Source organism: Vigna umbellata, chromosome 6, assembly GCF_029865625.1.
Source record: "Vigna umbellata cultivar VRB3 chromosome 6, Vumbellata_1.0, whole genome shotgun sequence".
In the NCBI taxonomy this organism is placed as follows: Eukaryota; Viridiplantae; Streptophyta; class Magnoliopsida; order Fabales; family Fabaceae; genus Vigna; species Vigna umbellata.
The window spans coordinates 2,960,732-2,969,762 of NC_142170.1; the positions used below are offsets into that span (position 1 = coordinate 2,960,732).

Consider the following 9,031-nt stretch of genomic DNA (forward strand, 5'->3'; position numbering starts at 1 on the left):
AGTTTAAAATAAAGAGCACGAATCCCATAATAGCTTATTTGGTCTCTAGTTTTGTTTAAATTTCTCAATTACGTCCAACCTTTGAAAAAAATGTTAAATGCGTTCTCATTTTGTAATTTTTGCATCAATGAAGTCCTTTCTGTTAAATATAAATAAACAGAGTTAAGAGATTAATGATGTGGCAGAAAATAGTGTTGATGTGTTTGTAGATATATTTGTGCTTATTGTTAGTGATTAGAGGTTGGCGTGAAAAGTAATTCACCCTTCACGCTCCATGGTCTTGATTTCATTTTCTTTCACTTTCTTTACTAAAAAAAAGTAACACTTAGATTCATCACTCCTAGTAACACTCAGATTCATCACCCAATATCACTACCTTCACTCATACCTTAGAAAATCCTCATCATCCTCGTATAATCACTTACACGTTCAAACCCAGCCAAAATAGAAAAAACCAAAATAAAGAAACATCGATCAAAGAACCACCTCGAAATCGAAAACTAAAACTTCATAATCGCTAATCGTAAAAACAAAACAAGATCAGAAACCCTAAAATGACCAAGAACACAAGAACAAAACTCTTGACCGAGAAATTCCCAAAATCAGAAACCACTTATGAAACGTGAGAAACAGAAGCTCCAATTCAAGCCCTAACATGTAGAGAAGCACAAAATCCCAACTCGAGATCAAATCAAAGACTCAAGATTTCCGAAATTCAGAAACCCAATTTCGACAAAACCCCAAGGTTGTCATTTTGAATGGCAATGATGCTTCCCCTACAATGAAACCACAAAACCAGAAGAAATTTTTGGGAAAGAAGAAGCGTTCTTGCAAAGCCCAAAATCGAAACCTTTAGTCACAAGCCCTGTTGTCGCGAAACCACCTGAGAACGGAGGCCACCATACCGCAAACGCAAGCCCACTCTTCTCCACAACGTTGCCATCAAACAGGGCTTCTCGCATTGTGAAGACGTCGACAACCATGGCTTGGCCGCGATAGTGGCTTGTGCGGGAGAGCATCATTGACGGTGCCGGTAACCTCGTCAGTTAGTGTCGTTGAAGCTATCAAATTAATACTACTTTTCAAGGCAACTTTAGTATTGCCAAGTAGTATTCAAGAAGGTAGATAGGGCTAAAGTAACCCTGAGTCGTCTCCCAACGAACACAGAATTGCTTTTGAATATTTGACTCTTACGAATGCTATGCAATGCTTATGGATAAAGGTGATGTTTGGAGAATGTTTAAAGAACAAATAAGAAACTTAAAAATAGTTACGATGAAATAGGCTAATTCCACTGCTTTTCCAAGGTAGATTCGTCATCGGTTATTCACGGATAATTGTTCAATTGATTATTGTTTAAGTTTTAAATTAATTAAAGTACATTCTTAATTAATTTGAGGGCGATCATGCATTTAACCAAAGTAAATTCTCAATCAAATGCAAAACCTTTCTAGATTATTCACAATAAATTCAACCAAAGTACATTCTCAATCAAATTCTATTGTGTTTAATCATGTCTATTCTTAAATCTCCTAACCAAATTAAAAACTAATCAATCAAAGTAAATTCTCAATTGATTATAGTTGAAATTATTACTAATCAATCAAAGTACATTTTCAATTGATAGTAAAAACCATTTAATCATATGAAAGTTCCTAAATTAAATCAAAGTAGATTCTCAATTTAAACCTAGAAACCCTAAAACTCATATAATCAATATGCATGTAGATTCAAACACATTATGATGCAAAAATCTTTGCTTTTAACAAGATAGAGAGATGAAAGACATAGAGAGAACAACTTAAATCAATATTCAAAGTAAACAATTGCATTAACTGAACGTAACCTCAGAATCCGTCATGGAATTACAGCAGAATAGCCTTAAATGCTTAGCTCTCCATGAATGGAGTTGAATACAAGATGAAAGAAAAGTGAGAGGAGTATGAGAGAATGAATGAATTAGGTGAAGTCCCTTTTTTTGCCTCCCTTGTATAAAGGCTTGATTGGGCTTGGACTCTGAATAGTTTGTTGATAAGATATTTTCTGTTGATATATTATATCTTTCAAATATTCATTAGATTAAATCAGTTTTAAAGAATATTTGATAGATATTAACTCAATTATCTTATATCATATATCTTCCAAATAACTAAAAGATTTAGATAATGATAAAATTATTTGGAAGATATTTTCTGTTGATATTCCCAAATTAAATTCAACAACTGAATTTTATCTTTTAGATTTTCTGACTTTCCAAAATTGCACAAATACCCTGAAATTTCCTCTATCTGCACTTTAGCCCCTTCTGAATTTTCCAAATAAAATCTGTTTTGGGCCTTGAATTGCCATTTGGACCAATAAAACTTATATTCTCAGCTATACAAATAAACATTAGAACATCTAAGAATAATTTATGCACTAAAACTCACTTTTTACGTCTCTTTATTTCCCAAACCCAACAATTCCAATCATTACAAATTCACTTAAAATCAAGCATTTAAGCACAATTATCCCATCAAAAATTTGAATTTTAAAGCATAAATGTGGGCATAAATATGCACTCATCAGTCGACAACCATGGCTTGGCCGCGATAGTGGCTTGTGCGGGAGAGCATCATTGATGGCGCCTGTAACCTCGTCAGTTAGTGTCAGAGCTTACCTCAAGCGCGCACAAAGGGAGGAGCGCCGTAGTGGCTGGCGGTGTCTCTGGCGACGATCGGTGCCGCCGACCATAGTTTTGGCCAGCCAGCGGAGGCACGACAACGTTGGAGGGCAGAGCTGCAAGGTGGAGAAGAGACCTTCTGAAAAAGAGAAAAAATAAAGAGGGCTTGGGCCTAAGCCAAAAAATACTAAGTGCACCCCTAAATTCCATCTCTGCACCCATTCACTAACACGTCAGCATAAATATACTTACAAAGTAACACGTCTTCTGTCACATCATTATTCTCTTAACTCCGTTTATTTGTATTTAACGAAACGACTTCATTGATGCAAAAATTACAAAATGAGGACGCATTTAACACTTTTTCAAAGGTTGGACGTATTTGAGAAATTTAAGCAAAATTAGGGACAAAATAAGCTATTAAGCCTAATTAAAAATTCTGATAATTTTGGCAATGTTCGAATGAGCTTGAATACATGTTAGGTTAACTCTTTGTGTATTCACTTAATTTGGGTGACTTATCAGTTTAAAATAAGAGCACAAACCCCATAAATTATAATTTAGACTCCTACTAAAATTTCAATCCCATTGATACATTTCATAACTTCTTATATTGTACTCATACAAAATAATGTCACCTTCTCAGTAACTACTATTTCATACTAAAAACAATGATTTCGTCTCATTTCATAACATCCACATTAACAACATCATCTAGTTTCTTTAGTAAAACTTTGCAACTATAGGATATATTATTATATTATGATTTTACAATATTTAAATAATTAAAAACTAGTTTACTTCATAAAAAAAATAGGAAAATATCTAGATTTAGAGGCTTTCCTCTTACCATTTTATCACTTGAGCAATCTACATTTCACTTAAACAATATATACAAATAAAAAGTTGAATAAAATCATCAAAATTAATTAAGTTAAAACTTTTCGTACACTAATGTGTATTATACATTTTCATTTAACACAATCATAATAGTGTGTCACTGATCAATGGTAACTCATATAGAAGATTAAAACCATAAATGCAACAAAGAGGAGGTCACATGTAAACCAAAAAACATTTGGCCAAGGGAAAAGGAGCACAAATTCAACTTACTCAAAAGAAGAAACTGATCGAAAAGAAAGGAGTTTGCCAAGAGGATCACTTTAGTGGTCTCTGATCTTCATACAAATGAACAAAGAGAGAGAAGTCCTAGAAAGAAGTTAGAGAACTATAAAAAAGTGGTTTACAGAGAGATCGTGTAAGTTTAACATAATGAAACTCATTTATAATACAAAATATTTAACTTATACCCTTTTAATATTAAAATTATCGAATATCGCTATTTTTAAACCACTATCAATTATAAAATATCATTTTCTTGATTCTCACTGTTAGTTCCAATAATTCATTAAATGTGTAACTTTTAATTTTATTGTGTATTCGATTTTTATTTTCTTGAAATTAAGTATTTTTGTCCACTATCAATTGTCATGATGAAGTATTAACTTATTAATTAAAACTATGTGTTAAAATTTGTCCTTAAAATTAGTATAATGTTTTATTGAATAATTAACTTACATAATTGTTATTACTTTTGGAATGTACACTGTTCAAAAAATTGGATTTTATTAATGACTTATTATGACATGTGATATCCACTTGTCATAGTAAATTGACTAGTGACATTTTTGTAATAAAAGAATTATTATAACTAGTAAAAGAAAATTTATCATAATAAGTTCAACATTAAAATTTTTGTAATATAACTAACATTTATTATGAATAGTAAAAGAGGATCTGTCATCATTAGTCGAAAGGGAAAACTTATTATAACATGTGAAATCCACATGTCATAGTAAGTTGGATGCGGTGGCAAAATTGAAATAATGTTCACAACTTATTGTCAAAGTCATATTGCGAAATGGTTAGCGTGTACAGCAAACCAAGAGGGGGGAGAATTGGTTTGTTATCGCAAATAATACTTTTAATAATTTTCTCGTAAAATATAAATTTCTTAACAACAATTTAAACAAATAAAAAAGTAAGGAAGAGAGAAAATTGCACAAGTGATTTTTATACTGGTTCGGATAACATAGATCCTACGTCCGGTTGTTAATCTCAAATGAGAATTAATTCTTCACTATCACAAACCAACAAACTATTACAATCACAAAGAAAATAAAACAGTTTAAGGTTAGGACACCTCTTTTGTTATCCCAAGAGATGAAACTCACTTCCTTTTAAACCCACAAGGGATGAACACCTCTTTTGAATATTCACAAATGATGAACACCTCCTTTGAATCTTCACAAAGGATGACAGACTTTCAACTCAACAACAACAATAACACTTAATCACAACTCTCATGAAAGTTCTCGCTTTATACCAACACCAAGTTCTAAAAGTCAAACCACAAGGGTTACACAAACCTTAGAACACACTTATCAAAGTACACAGCTAAAAAGATAAGATTTTCGAAATAAACATATTTTGTATTCTTTATTTTTAGAATGAGAGTCTCAATCCAATTTATAGAGATCTCACTTAAGGATATCTCCAAAAATCCGTTATCAACTAATTAGCGTGTGATAATCGATTATCCACTTATGGTAATCGATTATGCATTTAATGAATGCACAACAGGGGGAAAACCTTGCTTAAAAATTCTCACAATTGCTTGTGATAATCAATTATGACAAGTCATAATTGATTACTGATAATCGATTATTATAAGTTGATAATCGATATTATCTTGAGTAAAAAATGATGTTTTCTTATTCAAAATGAATTTTAACGCAACCTAAGGCAAACAATATATAGAATCTAAAGATAAACCACATCCTATACATAAATCTATTAAATTACAAAAACTTTAAGACTAGACAAGTCAAAGATCTTTTTGCAAAAAGAGCATTTGAGACTTGACTTTGAGATATCATCAAAACTTTTTTCTCTTCAGCTTTATACTAACACTTATTATGCTAAGTTTTGGAAATTTTGTTATAATAAGTATTTATAACTAGCTCAATGATAGTGTGATAGTATGTCCAAATCCCTAATTTCACTCTTACTTCAATTCATTCCAAGCAACTTCTTTGTTTCTCTTCATGGTCACTCCCACAACGTTGTTTCCAAGCCGTCAACGTCATTGCCTCCTCACGTTGTTGACATCGTTGCCTTCATGCTGTTGTCTCTCATATGTCGTCGATGGAAGACGTTGTCATCTCCCACTGATTTATATCTTCTCTATGTTGTTATTATCTGTTCATAACTATCTCTATCTATGTATTCTCTGTTTTCGTTTGGACAATCAAGTTTTATCTCCTTCCTTCACTTATTGTTTGATATGTTGTATTTGAGAATGATTGCTTGAACTTCAAAGTAGCAACACACTAGTAAAAAAAGGAGTTTCTAACGCGCCATATACGCTTCGGTGTCGTAAAAACCGAAGCGTATAGAAGGACGGTGATAGTTTAGTAATAAAAGCCAAGGTATACGCCTCGGTTCTCCACTAACTGGTGCCTAAAGCAGTAACTACCTCGGTATCTAAGTGAACCAAAGCATATAACTCTGCGATATTCCCCATACTTCCTCGGTTTCCCCTAACCGAGGCGTATGCTTTTTTAATAAATTTTTTTTAAGGCATTAGGCATCGGGTGGCAGCACAACCGAGGCAGTAGGCTGGATATTGCCTCGGGTTTTTGGGAACCGAGTTAGTAGGCCTCGGGTTTTTGGGAACCGAGTTAGTAGGCCTGGTCTAGGGCAGTAAAAACATATGCCATTGTTTTTCTTCTTCGCGTGTTTCCCCTGCATTGCTGCCTCCACACAACTACGCTGCTTCCTCCTTTGCTGCCTCCAACCACTTCAGACGTTTCTGCGTTTCTGCTCCCTACGCCGCCTCCTCCCTACGCCGCCTCCTCGTGGCGCATCATCTCCTTGATCGAGCAGAAGGAAGAGCCGCGACAACGAGGATCACGTCACCGTCATCCGCGACTACCGATCCAAGGTCGAGTCCGAGCTCTCCAACATCTGCGATGGTATTCTCAAGCTCTTCAACTCTCGCCTTATTCCCTCGGCTTCCTCCGGCGATTCTAAGATCTTCTACCTCAAGATGAAGGGCGATTACCACAGGTTCCAACATCAGGTTCAACCTTTTTTTCCCTTTCAATTTCTTTTTTTTTACTGATTTCTTGATTCAGATCTATTCATGAGGTTGAAAGTAGGGGAAGGGGGACCGGCGACGCGAGGGACTGGAGGGGGTGAAGGTGGCGAAAACAGAGTGGCGGAAGGAAGCGTTGGAGAGGGAATCAAAGTCAGCCTTGCGCTTGGAGGGGTGATAGGGGCACTGTTGGATATCCTTAGAGGAGGAAGGTTGGCAGGGATTGAAGTTATGTTGCGGATGAATGGGATGAGAAAGGAATAGGGGTTTGCGTCAATGCGAGTGGGGCTGGGGAAGATGAATGGGGGAGAAGGAAGGAGCTGTCTTGTTTGTGGAAGAGGTTTTGAGGCGCGGAATCCCTTATGCTTCGGAGGATAAAGAAGGGCATAAAGGAGGGTCAACCGGGTATCTTGCTTGGAAGATGATGGTAAGCAGTTGATATTCGATTTTTTTTAGTAGCAGTAGTGATCTTTGAGGTTGAGTAAAGGGAGCTTCATGAGATGCTCCTCTTATGATGGCATATGATAAGATGTCCCCATATGTTTGTGTCCATCCTACTACCTGAAATATGTGTTCCAAATCAAGGTTAAGTGAATGCCAAATCTATACAGGAATTCAATTTTGTAAATATTGCCTTCCAAGTATTTGTTTTTATTTACTTGTTCTTCCTCAAACCAGGCTTTATAGGCCACTGTGGTCTCAAGTCCAATTTCCTTGGCTAATCCATTCACTAGATATCTCGAACTTGTTAATGGAATCACTGAGTCTTGATCACCACTGCATACAGAAATGACTTTGATTGCTTCATAAATGCTATGTGGAGTCAGCTAAATGTCAGGGATTAAACAAATTCAATTACTTGTATACCAGGACCCTACTAAAATCAGATGGAAATTTTTTGTGGTCTATCACTTTTCCATTTTTTCTGATCATAAATATTTGCATCTCTAAAGCCCAACATCAGTGTGCATTCAGTAGGGTCCACACATCATTGTGATTTCTCAATGTAGCTATTGGATTACACGTAAGTAACTTGCTTTTGAACTCCAATTTGGACTTGATCATTCCTTTATACTTAGCAATTTGCTCATATATTGATAACTTTTGTTCTTCTTTTTACCCCAGAATGTTGGATTCCATTGTTAAGAAGAAAAAGGGTTGTGAAAATGCTCTAAGACTATGTGTGTATGGATTGATAGACAGGTCTTTCCATATCAGTACATGGAAAATGAAATGATATTGTGCTAATCTTTTGTTTTAGAGGCAGATTTGTATACTTGGAGCACTGATTTTCTTGGTGCTTGCTTACGTATATAGTTTGTATAGTTTTAATGTGAAATGGAACAATACCAGTGGAACAACAATGTTGTACTAGATATGATGATGATGATCAATATCTTCTCTGGAATGAATTTCCTTTGTATTCGGTGCATGATGTCATACTATTGTGGAGAGAATTACTAACACCTTGCTTTTAATAAGTTTTTTTATTGATTAAAATTTATTGAAATCTAAAAATATTGAGATAAGTTTATGATGTAATTTCTTTTTTTATGATTTTATTTTCATTAATTTTTTCTTTTTAAGATTTAATTTGCTTGAAGTGATTACAGTTTTCTGCTGATTGTGATACATTTTATAGTTGCTTATATAAATTCTTAGAAATTTGATGTATATATATATATATATATATATATATATATATATATATATATATATATATATATATATATATATATATATATATATATATATATATATATATATATATATATATATATATATATATATATATATATATATATATATATATATATATATATATATATTATTTGATGTTATGATGAAATAAGTATATAGGTGCAAATAATGTTAAGAAATTACTAATTTTACAAGATTTTTATGTTTTAATAATTCTACTGCAAATAATGTTAAGAAATTGGCTAGATTTTTTTTTTGTTGAATTTTCCAACATACTGTCTTGGTTCAAAAGAGAACCGAGGCGAAAAGTCATTTAAAAAAAAAGGGGCAAAATCCTACTGTCTCGGTTACTTTTGAACCGAGGCAGAATCCTATCCCTTTTGCCTCGGTCCACAACCGAGGCAGCCTCTACCGTGTCAAAAGTGCGAATGTGGGATACCTGAAGTTAATACATTTACTGCTTCCACATGGTGTTCTTTCCCACGGTGCTCTCTCCACCAAATAGCAAT

At 34.0% G+C, this 9,031-nt stretch overlaps 1 pseudogene across 1 annotated transcript; it reads left to right on the top strand.

The window, feature by feature from the left end:
• The first annotated feature begins 2,620 nt into the window (after positions 1-2,620).
• Positions 2,621-8,253, top strand: LOC124821253 (uncharacterized; annotated as a pseudogene). Its single transcript, XR_015780249.1, has 3 exons — positions 2,621-2,785; positions 6,413-6,793; positions 6,875-8,253. The product of XR_015780249.1 is annotated as an uncharacterized LOC124821253 (transcript).
• The last annotated feature ends 778 nt before the right edge of the window (positions 8,254-9,031 follow it).